The sequence below is a fragment of the Carassius carassius genome, chromosome 17, assembly GCF_963082965.1.
Source record: "Carassius carassius chromosome 17, fCarCar2.1, whole genome shotgun sequence".
Lineage (NCBI taxonomy): Eukaryota > Metazoa > Chordata > Actinopteri > Cypriniformes > Cyprinidae > Carassius > Carassius carassius.
The window spans coordinates 5970906-5986784 of NC_081771.1; the positions used below are offsets into that span (position 1 = coordinate 5970906).

The window sequence follows — 15879 nt, forward strand, 5'->3', positions numbered from 1 at the left end:
GACTTTACATCAGTTTTAGTAAATAAATTGAAAAATAAAAAATTGTCAGCAAACAACTGATATGTAGTACTTGTGAAGGGGGTTTAACCTACAATGTCGTTCTGCTTTTTTTAAGAATAGCATGAGCAACAAACTGTATAGGTTAATACTAGGAAGATACCAGTGTATTGTTCACACTACATTAGTAATCTTGTTATCATAATCCCCTGGGGAAATGGTTTGGAAGACACTGAAGTTGGAGACATGGATGTGAATAAATTAGAACTAAGAATTCATAATGAAATATCATGAGAGAACGCTCAAATATTACACTACCATCCAAATGTAGATGTTGCCTACCTTTTATTCAAGCCCAGATTTGTAGTGACGTGCTTTGTGACTAAATGTGTCCTCAAAAACAGCAACATATAAATGGGTATATTTAGCATTCCAAAAAAGTGTCCTTCAGGACATTCTGTATTTTTAAATCCTCTTTTGCTCACTGCATCGTGGTTATCAATGCCCTGAATCTTTATACTTTATATTTTACAACTTGCATGTACAAGATGTACAATTGTCTCCAGGACATTTACACTGCTTTTAAAAACATATTCAACTAATTTCCTTTCCAAAGTGAAGAATAAAGTAGATAAAAAAGCAATCCTAATGGGATCAAACAACACTGCTTTAAAAAAAGAAAAAATCCTACTGGATAAACTGAAGTGCTTTTTTCTTCTCAATATTATTGTTTGTTCAGTAGTAGTGGTTCTTTTATTTACAGTAAATGGTAAAATAGCAACTATGATTGCTGTTATTTAACTGTAAAACAATTACAGTGACAACATTTATAGGCATTACGGAATTCTTTGTGATTGTATATTTGATATAATTGTATATATTATATAATTTTACTATACCAATTTATCTGACCTGAAATACATTTGTTGTCCTTCAGGGTATAGTGGGAATGTTGATTTCTCCATAAATTATGATATTTAAATAATTAAAAATAAATAAATCATTACTCTGTGAGATATAAACATTGTATTGTTAAATATAATATTTGTATTAATAATTTAGAAGGATTTTTATAAAAATTTTTACATCTAAAAAATATTTTTTTATAGGGTACTCATTACCATATATTGGATTTATTTGCATTTCATGTAAATTACAGTGATTTATTTTATTGAATTTTAAAATATAAACCTTTACCATATATTGTAATGTAATATTCAGTCAACAATTAATAATTTATTCTGTAGCATTTTTCAATTTAATTTAATTAATTATTATTACATTTTTTTCTCATAATGTTTATCTCCAGCATTTTTGCACTAGTATCTCATCAATGTTGCTTAAATAATTATAAATGTAATTCTATAAGAATTCCTGCATGATTTTTCTTGAAGGAATTTCCTGTAGCCTTTATTAAAACATCCTTATGTGCTTTTAACTCCGTACATATGCAGATATACTGTAATAGAGAGATCAATCATTTATTTGTAGCTGCACAAAAGCTCTTTCATCAGTCAGTGTGTTTTCTGCGTTGTGTGAGTGTGTATGTGTGTGTGATCAAATAGAGTGGGCTATGTGGGCGTTGAACGCACTGCTTCGACTGAAGAGCACTGCCTACATCTCAGCACGGCTCTTCTCTCCAGTTAGGCTCAGTGCAGTAGCATCTCTTCAGGTATGAGCTCCTCACACAAGACGAACAGTATTTGTCAATATTGAATTAATGGACACGGAGACTTGGAGAAATGGAAAGTACTTCGTCTCCGAGAGCGTTTCAGCACCACTTTCACTGGACAGCGCAACAGCTTTTCCCACTTGGTATCACGCTTGGGGAGATTTGCGTGTGATTTCCGTACGTGGGGAATTGAGTTTGTCGTATTGGGGGCCATCGTACCTCAAGTGATTAACGAGATACCCAAAAATCTGCAGTCGACTGTGTTAAGGTGATCGTACTGGAGGTGTTTGACTACAGCGGCGGCAGACAGAAGAAGGTAAGTGCATGGAAATGGGTCAACTTTGAACATCTCTCATGGATTCCTCACGGTAAAGCGTCGCTCGATTCATTTCGTCGATGTTGATATCGTAGCGATTTTTTTTTGGTTTCCACGAAATAATAGCAGTAGGCACGATGTTTGTGAGACATTTAGAAGAGAATGTCTTCAACATATATAATGATCAGTGGTGCAGCACTTTGGCGAAATAGACTTTTCTTTGATCGTATTGCGCTTTTCTGCATTGCTCTGTGAATACAGCAGACGGAAGTTCTGCCCATCACTTTGTTCTAAACAACAGGTTTTACTGCTATGCATCAACGCCTCTTAGAGTGAATGCATATCACTGATTCAGGATTGAATGCTTTTATTAAGGTTAATTGGAGAAAATTTCTTTACAAGTTGGATAGGTGAGCTGCCTCACAATGAGAATATTTCAATGGGGAGTAATATTTCAGTCTGTCTGACATATTGAATCTCTTGGTCACTTGCCGCTACAAAAGTGAGATATTAAAAGATCGGTCAATGACATAATTATGTACGAGATAATGAGGAGAAATCTTTAAAAATGTCATTTAAATGCATGTGACAAGTCCATCAAATTAAATAAAAAATGCTGTTAAACCCTAAAAAAATACACACACACACACACACACACACACACACACACACACACACACACACACACACACACACACACACACACACACACACATATTTAATACGTTTTTAAAAGGTATGCATGTTTCTTTGCATATATACACACACACACATTTGTATATAGAAACATTTTTTTTTCGTTTTTTTCATATAAATTACAAATCGCCATGTCCAACACCTTAGCATTTTTACTTTAAGCACCACAGATTATCATGAATTGAGGATTTGAAGCCATATCTATTTTAAAAAATATTTTTGTGTGTTTTGCATTTAAATGTATCATTTAATAGATGCATTATGTCATTGACCCAGATATTGCCTGTGGAGGTCTGGAGGAAGCTCAGAGTTTTATCAGCCTTGCAGATGTCAATCCTTGAGGCCATCTGGACCAGATGGGCTAGTTTAGAAAGCATGTTAGATGGGTTTGTATAAACTTCTTCACATTCGTTAATACCATTAATGGATGTTTTGGCCATAGCTTTAGTCTTTGCTATCTAAATGTGTCCGTAATTGGCACTGGAAATTGCCAGAGACAAGTTAAATAAAACACCTGTAAGAAATAATGAGTTGGGAAGTGTCAGGCAGAAGGCTGCACGGATGTCTCGATGCCTTGACTTGTAACTTTGTACCACAATACTGCATGGCATTGTCAGATCTAATGAGTCAACTATGTAATACAAAAGCATACACCTACATGATGTGCTATAACAATGTGTGATGGAGTGCAGTGACTTTTGTAGTATGGAGAGGCTGTCGCAGCAATGACTCACTCCCTGGGTCTTTGTGAGAGCGCTACAAACCCATTGATCTTAAAGCACAGAGTACTGCATTTTCTTGTTTTGGCAGTGTTAAAAGAGTTTTCTGTGGCCGCTGGTTGGACAACATGAGGAGCTGCTGTGGAGACCGGGCGTATGATAGAGAAGCATGGCTCTCAGTGTATGCATAGCCAAGTGCGGTTTGAAGTCACTTCTCCAGACTTCATTAATCTAGAGAAGCTTTTAAAGCAATGGAAAGAGCTTTTGCTTGGAACGCTAAGGTCTGGCGATTTCAGGCTCCGCCAAGATGGCTCTATTACATAATTGAATGAGCTAATGAACTTTTCCATCACAGCGATAGGGAAGTCAGGAAAACTGGCGTGGTGCCAACTTGTAAACTTTTGGCCTGTGACAAATTTTGTACTTCTCTCTGGTCACTCGATGACATCAATTGATGAATTGTACATTTGCGCTCCTTATGAGTCTGATCACGCACCATGTAAGTTCTGCGCAGTAGAAACAACAGTAGGATTTATACATTATTCATAGGTTTTCTTAGGACTCTTGCTCTGTAAATGCCATTTGACCCTGAGTTTCCTCTGGGTTGAGAGTCTGTATCGGTTAACGTTGTTTACCTCTCTCGAGAGCGGCGGACAACTCAAGCAGTCTGAATTAACTAAATAAGTCATAATGCTCGTGCTTCACCTGTTGTCACCTCTCTGGTGTATAGGCAAGGGATTTCTGTAAGGGAAATGTATTTTGAATATCTGTTTATGTCAATGTTTGTCATTATTTGCAGCTGAATATAGTAACCAACTGCTGACAGATGGCCGAAAGCTGCTTGTTAGCACCTAAATAACTCAATTAACAGTTTCTGTTTTCTAAAGTCCTTGTATTGGGAACAATTCGTGACATTTTGGTGGTGTGAAATAGACTGGCAGACACCCATAAAGCTCTGCTCTTATTTGAGTTTACTTTTGAGTAATGGTGATGAGCTATAACCGATAATGACACTGCAATTAGATTCAGATTAAATGTAATTCAGATTGACCACTGATGTTAGAGGTTTGGCACAACACAACCTGAAATGATTATAATGACGCTTCTTTTTGGACTGGAACTCTTACTTGATAAAGAAATAGAGGATACTGCATTTGATGTGAAATGATAATGAGTATATTTTTTAACATTGCTGAGGGTGGTTAATGGAAGGCCTACTTTATACCAATGCACCAGTCAGGGGATCATGCTGTGATGTTATATGATGTGGGAATTCTGTCTTTGCGTTATCACTGTTGCTAGGAATGTTGTATTTTTAAAATCTGTTTCCTGCTGTTCAGGGCCAGAGCGTTGAATATCACAGTTTGGATAGGGGAAAATGTGACATGCATGTGAATAAGATTATTGTAATGTCTGGTTTCAGCTTTTGTGCGTGTGTTAAAGTCGCTATCGCCGGCTGGCAAATAAAATGGTCCTTTTTAAGATCAAAAACAGTAGCTTGAGGAAGTTCGACTGATATCACAACTTAATTACTTAAACCAACTGACTAAGCATAAAACCACATTCTGACTCAATTTAGTCATGTGTCAAAGGCTCTTGCTTATAGATTTTTTGTGCACATTATCTGATGACACCCTCTGGCACAGAGGGCTAGAAGAGGAGACAGTCTATTGAGTGTAGTGTGATAGCCTATACCAGGTCATCGCCTACATCTGTTTTTCACATCAGTACAGTTCAGAGTGGCATGACTTTATCAGATACAGACTCTCCCTCTCCTTTTCTTGCGCTATCTCTCGCCTCTATTTCTTGCCTTCACCTTCACAGGCCAGGTAAATAAAAAACGTGTGTGATGCAGACTTGCGACATGGAATTATTTAAATTAAGATCATTACCCAAATATTAACAAGCCTTGCATATTTAAAGCGAAGTAAGCTGCGGCATGACAGCTCAAGTCAGAAGTGTGTTAGCGGTGAAGATTCACAGCAAAAATTGCTGTCAGAAAAATATAAATAATCAAAATAGTGAGATTCATGGGTTATTAAAATCTAAATGTACCCTCTTGACACGTTTCTGGTCTTATTAGACACGATTTACCAGCGCACATTTTCCTAAAGAAAAGAATGTGTTTTTCGTAATCTTTAATTTACATGAATTTAATCAGCAGATTTTTTTATCTAATATGAATTACAAATACGGAATACAATGATTTGGCTTCAGGAGGAGATCCCACAAGAAGTGTTAGCAATGACATTTTCAAACATTGTTCAGAATAGCACAAGCAAGTTTTTTTGCTCTTTTTTTTATTTAAGTCGGCAGGATGCAGTTAAGCATGGAAACCAGTTTCTACGACAGAATATAAAAATAAAAAGGCTATTTGTGACTTCCACATATTGGACTTTTTTTCTTAAAATTCTTACTTTATATTTCACAGTTCTGACTTTTGTTCTCAGAACTGTGATTGCCATTTAACATCCCAGTTTATATCTCACAATTCTGTGTTTATATCGCATAATTCTAAGTGGATATTTTGCAATTCTGAAATTTTCTCTCAAGTTTCAGTAGTTGCTTGAAAATTGTCAGCATTCGGCTCTCTGTATGGGGTTAGTAAGATCATTCCGCCAGGAACAGTGATAGGAAATGTTCTTGAAATTGAATGAGCTAATTAAAATAAATATTTTCAGTTTCTGAAACTACTCATATAGGCTTTTGGTTAATGTTAACTGATAGCCAAATTGATTTTTTCTCCATCCTGGTATGAATTGTTCTCAACAGTCTAGTAATTTCCCAGAAGATAACATCAAATTTCAATCGTAAATATGTGACATTATGGACACAAAATAGGTTTGCGATTGAATGCCTTTTCATATTGAGTTTAAGACAAGCAATTTTCTTCTCAGTTAGATTCATCTTGGCTTAATGATGTTTAGGTACTTTTACATAACAGCAAGACCTACTGTAGATATTCATTAAGAAAGAGACCTCGCAGCCTATTTAAATAGAAAATAGTTCACTGCTTCGGTATATGATTGTGTAAATGTGTAATGAGACATATTAGGTCATATTGAGTGTCTTCATTCCAGACCATCTGCTTTAGGAGACCCTGGCCAACTGCTTGAAGACTGGGGGAGCACAGCACTAGTTGTCGCTGTCACCGACAGTGTTTCTCAATCCTCAGCATACACAGCAAAAACATTCCTGTGTGCTCTATTACCGCAAATGGGCCGTGTAGTGTTTTGGGTAAGAGGATCTGTGGCACAAGATCGTACCCCCCCAGAGGAACTCAATGGACTGTATGAAACAGAGAAGTCAGTAGTTTGGCTTGCGCTCTGCATCGGTTCATTTCAGAGCGATGGTTGCAGGGTATTGTCCACCTCTCTGGTGAGAGCCAACTCATTAGGCCGATTCTGCATGGGTGTCTGGATGCAAGGCACGTGCGTGTCTTCAGAACGCTCCTCTTTTTTTCCAAAATTTTCTTTTAAATCGTCTTTGTTTGCTTGACTGCACTCAGAGCTTGATTTAGGACTTGCTTGAAAAGCAAAAAAAAAAAAAAAGATATTTTTGGTACCTACAGTGATAAATGATGTGTAAATGGTCATAAGTCATTTGGCAGAACAGTGAGTTATGAAAAAAATAATGACGGGCAAATTAAGAAGAGGCAATAAATCATATGCTACAGTTTAAATATTTAAAATTGTCTGCATATAAATAGTGTATAAAGTATAATCTGTAAAAACAAATTTTTTTAAAGATGTCAAATGCGTACTGAAGCAAATTAATGTGTATATATATATATATATATATATATATATATATATATATATATAGTGGCTCCAAGTCTAATCCGAAAACATATAAAAATCTTAGAGTTTTATTACTTAAGCCTGAAAAGTTTTAGGGTTTTAATAAAATTAAAGCAAAGAAAATTAAAAAGAGGAAACATTTTCTTAGATACTGTACTGTTTCTGGATCAATAATCAAATCATGTAATATTTGAGTTTTTAACTTTGATCATGTGACCTTTTCAACCTTTTTCTTCCTTTCGCATTCAGAATATTTTTAGATCATGCTAGACAACATGGATCATTTGCACAGACCTGTAAATTGCATGTCAGCTTGAGTTCTGCTGTTGTTAAAGGAATATTTCACCCCCCAAAAAGAACTTGAAGAATTTGCTGAAAGTGTAATTTCAGCATTACATATCTTCCTCAACAATGGATCCTCTGCAATGAATGGGTGCCGTCAGAATAACAGTCAAAACAGCTGATAAAAGAACAAACAAATAAACAAACAAACAAACAAACAAAAAAAAAAACATCAGTGTCTCTCACTTCAAAGTCCACCAATATGATTGTTTGCACTTGTAAATGTAAATGGTGCTTGGTCTGTGCACATTTGTCTCCCGATTCAGGCAAGACAGGTTTTTTTTTTTTTCCACTGGAAAAAGCAATATTATGTCTAGAGGGCTCGTATTTTAGCTGGAAGCAACGGTTTTATAAAACACGCAGCTTCCCACTTTACAAGATGTTGACTGATGGACTGGAGTGGTGTGGATTACTTGTGGCTGTTTAAAATCTCGTTCTGACAGCACCCATTCACTGCAGAGGATTCACTGATACGCAAGTGATGTAATGCTTAATTTCTCAAAGTTTTTTCTGACTCATCTACGTCTTGTATGTCTTTTAAATTTTCAGCAAATATTCATTTTTGGGTGAACTGTTCCTTTAGCGGTAAGGTTGGCCATACTAAACATTAAGATATTTATAAAGATATTCTGAAAATCAAGTTAAATGCTCCTTTTTACCCTAATTTCTGCTCATAATACAATTTGTAATGCAAAAATTGGATTTCATCATAAAAGACTGCAAAATATAAGAATTATTCAGTCAATAGCAGTTTTTTACAACAATTTATCATCATCTGATTGATTGTATGCTGTAATTTTGCCTCTGGAGGGAAACTCACCATTAATCCACCTGAGGAGATTCTGTGCTGTTGTATTGATCTTTGCCCTTGCTACCCACATAGCACGAATTACCCTGATCAAAGATCTCTGTTAGCCCAGCCCACAAGAATCCCGCGGCATGATTTCAATTTTCCATATCCCTTCAAGATATTCAACAAAGCAATGCAACAGTGCAAAGTCATGCTGAGACTTTGTGTCCCCTATGTCACGTTAACGACGACCCCCGTATGAGCACCTCATGTGAAATGGTGTGTGAAATTAGCACATTTAACTAGCCCACCAGCATCATGCTCAGTCCTGGGCTGGGGCAGACTTACAGCCAAAGACTCTGTGTTCTGACACTGCCAATTGGATCATATTCTCCCTCCTATCTCACACCCCCAGATTATGTGTTTCCTTTTAGTCTCTGACTCCAGGGGCGAGGGGCCGCATGTAAAGGTTAAATGAAAATGATCAGCTCCTTGCCCACCATTTGAAGTGAATCTACGGTGACTGGGAACACGGACATCACTGGACGCTTTTATAGAGCAAGCAAGCTCCATTCACATTTGTGCTTTGAAAGCTGTAACTGAACTGTTGTGATAAGTGATTTTTTCCACATAACTTATTTGATGCATCTTCCCTTAAATGGAAGAAAAAGGTCTGTGACCACAAAGTGTGACCGTTATGAAATCACTGACCTACCTAGCAGAACACGACTAGTTCTGGCATTTGTGCTTATAGCCTTGAATAATTTTTCTTTTATGTATATATACTGCAGCAATTTTAATAGCAAGTTGATTAAATATCCATTGGCAGTATTTTAATTCCCTGTTTACAGTGCAAGTGAGCGGCACGACTCACTGCTAAAGTGAAGAATTCTGAGGGCAGGCAGTGAGTGAGTGTTTTTTCTTTCTCTTGCCAATGTTGTTTTTAATATCAACAAATTACTCACTTTGTATATATCACGGTTTATGCAAAATTCATGATGATTTTTGGACGTATTTCATTTCATTAGTGTGAATCCGATTTTTGTGAAAAAAAGCTCCAAAGCTGCAGTATAGGCTTTCAAACCTTTTATTTTTCAAAGATTTAAAAACTTAAATCTTGTCAAACTTTGCTCTTATGGTTTAAAGTTTTAGTTATAAGAATTTCTTTGAATTTCGGTTCGTTTTCATTTACTTCCCTACATTTAGATTTAATTGTACTTTGTTGCCTCATTTCAAATTCAGTTGCTGAATTGAAATTTAAAATTCATATATTTATATAATGTTATATTATATATAAACCAGCCAAATTTAATATAGGACTAAAAACACACCTAGAACGTGATTTAACAATACTTAAAAAAATAAATAAATAAAAAATCTTGGGTTAAATACAACCCAGTGCTGGGTAAAATATGGACAAACCCAGCAATTGGGTTGTTTTTTGACCCAGAGGTTGGGTTACTACCCAGAAGTTTGGGTTAAACATTTAACAACAACACAAACAACAAAACAAAACAACCCAATTCCTAGGTTTATCCATGTTTCACCCAGCACTGGGCTGTATGTAACTCAGCATTTTTAAGGATAGAGTATAGGGTAGTCAAGTCATGTTATATCTCTGATGTCTAAAATGGAATATGGGCTCGGCCCCTATTGTTCAGACTAGTCATGCCGCTGACCAACAACTAATTTCTTTGCATTCCCTCAATCTTCTTGAATTGAGCAACAGAGGCTGAGTCAGTCTCTCAAATTTGCCAGATGTAACAGAATGGCAGAAGCTGGGACAAAAATAATGAATGCAGCCCTTGAATGCGAGCCCAGCCCTGATGGTGTACAGTTTGTTCCCTTTCCCCCTCTGATTTTGCAGTACAGAACCTCAGTTGGGGAGGAGTTGACTCTTTCAAACCTAACATCTCTAACAATGCGAAATGGGCCAGCTTAGAGGCTCATTAAGGAAATAGAGAGGACATGCCTCCATACTAGAAACCCAAGCTTTGATAATGAGATGTAATTATTTACTTTGAGCTGCCCCAATTAATAATGCATGGTCTGCAACTTAGAGAGAAGGGCTGCGCTATAATGCTCCACCAGAGCTGTGTTATGAAGCCTGTTAATTGTCATGAGTGTACTAGAGGAAAAAGGCTTCTCTGTTAATGAATCCCTGAGTTTTTGTCTAGGCCTCCCCCTCTGCATGTGTGTGCACATCTGTAGACCTTAGTCAGGGTAGATGCCGTTTTTAATTTCACGCAATAGAAACCAAAATTGTGAGGGATAGATGTAGAGTCTCTTAAACAGGTTCTGCTGTATTAAGATTCTAAGGTTCTAAAGTAAATTCTTTGGAAAGATTTATTTTGCATGTAGTGCCAGTTGAATGTCAGCACTTGGATATGCAAGAGTACAAGCCGCTGAACACGCTGTACATCAGTGTTCCCTCTAAGCTGCGTGCATGTTTCTCCCATGCAAATCCACAGAAGGCAGGCTCAAAAATATGTGGGAAAAAGCAAGAGATTTCTTGAATCAGAGCTAAATGAATGGGCAGCATTTCAATTGGAGCACATCCGAATGTCCATTGATTTTTTTATTTTTTTTCTCCAACTGAAACTGGAGCTGTGAAAATGTCTGTATCCACAAACAGTACGAGAGATTCGAAGTGGTACATACGGAAGCTTGAAAAGGCATAATTTCCATCAATTAGTTATACTAATAATAAAAATTATTTTATTATTAGAATTTTTAATACAGAATAATTACGAACAGAATAATTTTTATTGATGTCAGGTAAGTTATTTTTTAATTTTCAGTATCTATTCTATTTTAAAGGGGTCATATGATGATTTCCTTTCTCTTTGGAGTGTTACAAGCTCTTGGTGCATAAAGAAGATCTGTAAAGTTGCAAAGATGCAAAGACTAAAGTCTCAAATCCGAAGAATTTAAAACTCTGCCATGCCCACTAAAACATCTCTACGTCACTTTGCATGAAAAATTATTTGTGTAATGCTGCCCAAATGTTCATGCAAAGAAGGTGTGGTTTCGGCAAATGCAGTTAGTGTTGAAGCATGTCAGGGAGATGCTGTGTGTATCTTGGCAAAAGCAAAAGCACTCTATTATAAAGTAGATGCATTTAGGAATCTTTAAGATTACTTACAGTTCAACAGAACAGCAATCCATTTTATGGATGATCAGAGGTGAGAGAGAGAGAGAGAGAGAGAGAGAGAGAGGGAGAGAGAGAAAGGGTCACAGTGGAGTCAGCTGTCTTAACCATCCGTGGCTTGTGTACTGCAAACACATACGAGCTTCATCACTGTGTCTGTCACGTGACTCTGTTCCCTGGACTTGGACTGATGGTAAAACTAAGGACATTATTAACTGTCTGTATATTTATTTTGAAAGATGAAGCTCGCGATTATGAAAAGGGGCGTTACATTTCCGACGAGTGTTGCGGTGATCGGCCAATCACAATGCACTGGGTCAGGTGGCCAATCAGAGCAGACTGCTCTTGTCGGAAGGAGGGACTTTTGTTTAAAACGATGTGTTTGAGAGAGACGGGGCATAGAGGACCTACAATAATGTACAATATTTGAGCAATTATGTGATTTTTGAACATTAAAGCATGTAAACCTATTCTGTAACACCAAATACAATGATCTTTAAAAAAAGCATCATATGAACCCTTTAAATAGCTTCCACAATAGTATGTGATGTACAGTATATCAATTTTATTGGTTTGAATTTGGACAGGTGCACTGACATGCTAATAGCAGCTTTACATGTAAGTTTTATTTATAATATTATCTTTATTCAGAAGAAACTAGTAAAGATTTAAAAGTAACATATGGTATCATGGCTGATTTTGTGAAAGGCTCTATAAGAAGCGGCAAAATAACCTCATTATTTTATGAAAAAGACTGTTTAGTTGCTGGCCCATTTCATCTACCCCAGGCATAAAGTTCAGTATCTCATATTTATATTTTATGAATGCAGTACCCATAGATTTGCGCATATCCACATAACCAGCACACAGCATATTCAAACACAAGAATCACTATTTTTATTACAGCAGTTACTAGTTAAAAATAACAATGGCACATAAAAACAATGGTGAAGACTGGATATCAGGAATGTTACATATTAAAATGCTCACTGTTCTCTCTCTCTCTCTCTCTCTCTCTCTCTCTCTCTCTCTCTCTCTCTCTCTCTCTCTCGCTCTCCCTCACACACACACACACACACACACACACACACACACACACACACACTCCAGGTCTCTTTCAAATCAATCTCCTCCAACACATTTTTGTGTGTGTGTATGTGTGTAATGGATGCTATACAGTACAATAAATTAGACATAATTAGACATAATACATTTTTAAAGAGCGTGGTTCTTTTTTCCACAATACTATACTATACTATACTATACTACATACTGTAATTCATTTTCCTATTTCATAGTGAACACAATTGTTTGTATTGTCTAAATATATAATACATACTAGATAGACATATAGATAGCATAGTGTATATATAAATTAATTTAGATTAATATTATTAATTAATATTAGGTTGTGCAGAGCAAAAACAAAAATTAGACGAATGTTGTTGCTGTACAGTGCATCATTCTGAGACACGTTTTAATTTGTCAAATTAAAGTTCATGTCTAACCAAGATCTATTGGGTCCCTTCCAAGGAAACTGAAGGAACATATATTTCATCATTATTAATATATTTAATTAATTTAATTATATTTCAAGATATATGGCTGTTGCATCCATGGGGCGTCATCCCATCACTGCATATATTACTCAACTCTTGCTTTGTTTATCAGTGTTTCTGTAGAAGCACAGCTTCAGGGGCTGTTCTCTGATCTTTTCCTGGCCCAAGAAGTACGTCAGACCTGTGTTTAGGGAGTCGTGGCGCTGTAGGTGAGGCCAGGTTGAGCATAATACTCTCACCTCCAGTGCATTCTGCTGGCGTCATCACACCTTTCTTACAAAAGCAAGCAATATATGACTATTCCATTCTTGCAGCCAGGCCTTGGTCCACACGGTATGAGAATCTAATGAAACATAAGGAGACATAAGAATGGAAAAACTCTTTTCGTTACTTCAAATATATTTTACACTCTTTCAGTCACAAATAGATAGAACCAGAAGAATACAAATTACCTGAGGAGCTGCACAACCAAAAGCAATAAAACAGAAAGAGATAAATCTGAGAGAATTTCAAAATCCTTATAAACCAAAAAAATACACCACTGTTCCTGCTCTGCATATCTAACAAAACCCAGGAGGAAATACCCCAAAATAAAAGGAAAATAAATGCTATCAGACTTCTTACCGGAGTCATTTTGTGTGGATTATTATATAGTTTAGCATTAGCAGTAATACTGTTAAAAAGGGCATTGATACAGCTAAATGCTGCTGTTCATCATCATGATAGTTTAAGTTAATAAATGATGGTATTTTCTAGTTTTATTGGCATTTTTGTGTTTTCTAATCTAATAATATATAATGCTGTCATTCTAATTGACATCCTTCTTGTTTTTTGTGCCAGAAAAATACTCTGATTCCATGTGTAGTGTTATGACCCTGTCTGTATATTTTTATACATGAGGAAAAAAAATCACAGCCAGCCAGTAAAGCACATGTTGACTACAGAATGTATTTTCCAAGAGATCCTGGTTGTTATTCACTGATCCTCATCTACTGTATATATTAATAAAATCAGGGTCGTAACACTACCCACATGCATTACAGTAAAACGGTAAACAAGTGCTTTACTCCCAGTCATCTTAAAAGCATGCATGCATTTCTGTTGAAGACAATGCACTCTGAATTAAAGAAACGCACTTGATGGAATGTAAATCAGAGCTAACAAATCGGAAAATCCTCAAGTCATTTACCATGTTAATGCATTTTTGTCGTATTTCAGAACATGGCTTACTCATTTGGTATTCAGCTCCCCCAGCTGCATGCTATCTAACAGTGATAATGGTAAAATGGCAAATTCCCCAAGGATATTAGATAGACATGCACACACGTTCCACACACACACACACACACACACACACTGGAGGAGAGGCAGTAAAATGAGTGATGTTTGAAAGCGTATGGCTTCACAACGTGGGTGTTTTCTCTTTGTCTTTCCCACGGGGGATGCTCTTGTTGTGTTGCGGGGGTAGCTTTAGCTCTTAGATGATTGAAAAGCACCATCTTAATCCATAAAAACCTTCTCTTTCACTTTCCCTCCCGTCAGGATATGCATACCAGTGGTTTGCCAGTGTCTTTGGCTTCTGAGCCATCGTGTGTACAGAGTCACAACTTAAAATGGCTGCAGGCACTTTGCTTCCTCCTGCTCCGAGGAATCCTTTCACATTTGTCACTGACAAACGGATTTGGCGGCACTTGTTGCGCAATGGGAAAAAAACCCAGAATATAATGTACAGCATGCCAGAGATATCCAGGCATAAACACTCAGTGGGATTCCAAACAAGGTTGACCACTGACTGAGTTAACTATGTGCTGTGAAACATCGGCAAGGCGGCAGTCTGACGCCTCTTGAATATGCAATTTATAACTATTACTTGGTCAAATGTCAGGGAAATGCTCGAGCTCATTGTGTTAGATAAGGATGTGAATGAAATCATTGTGCCATGGCTCCAGTGCAAAGTGAGACAGTCTATGTACATTTATTCTTATATTTGAAGCAATATACTCTGAAGCTGTTTAAAAGTAAATTATGTAATTTCTCTACCACAAAACTTTTTGCTCAAATTGTGTTATGTGAGCAAGTTGGATGCCTGTAAGATGCTGTGCTTTTGTGCCTATCAGCCTGCAATGGGTGCTCAAAGTGAGGGGTCAAGTTTTGGCTTGTTTACATGACCTCATTAGCCCCTGGTGGTAGATGCTGTACCTACACCATCTGCTTCCAAAAGGCTTTTTCCTTTATTCTGACTGAATACATTTATTTGTCCGGCTATATAGGGTAAGCTGTCTCAATAGAACCATAATATAGTTTTACAGCTATATTTATAGAGTAAAGAGTTTTAAAGGCAACATAAATGTAATAAACTATTGTTTTGTCCAAAAAATATTATTATAAATAAATTGTATAAATTGACTTTGTCACCTTTGAACTATAAGGTTCTGTCTACATTCTGAGTGGTTTTGAGAGTTTGAACTTCAAAGTTTTTGCACTCATTTTTCAACAATTTCAAATTAAGCTTGAAAAATGTCTGACAAATTTCCTTATCTGACATCTACTGAGAACAATTCATTAGCTGACTTAAAAAAAATACTGTTAAAGAACTATTGTGTACTATTGTAGTACTTCTTGCTATTTTGAATTTCTTTTTATAATTTCAGTTTTCATAAAATCTTTAGTTTGCCAATAATAATAATTTTATTATAATAATTGTATTATTATCATTTAAATTTTTATTAGATTTTTTTTATATATAGCTTTAATAATAATGATAATAATAATAATCATTAATATTTTTTAATTGTAATTTTAGAACTTTAACTCAAAGATGATTTTAGCTACTTTCC

The 15879-nt window shown here is 36.2% G+C and overlaps 1 protein-coding gene across 2 annotated transcripts in view; it reads left to right on the forward strand.

Annotated features, from left to right (window-relative positions):
* Nucleotides 1-1580: 1580 nt before the first annotated feature.
* LOC132160860 (metabotropic glutamate receptor 4-like) overlaps nt 1581-15879 on the forward strand; it is a 184899-nt gene continuing 170600 nt past the window's right edge. For both annotated transcript variants that reach the window (XM_059570572.1, XM_059570571.1), the window contains exon 1: nt 1581-1985. The gene's annotated coding sequence lies outside the window, so the exon portion shown is untranslated. The remainder of the gene's footprint in view (nt 1986-15879) is intronic.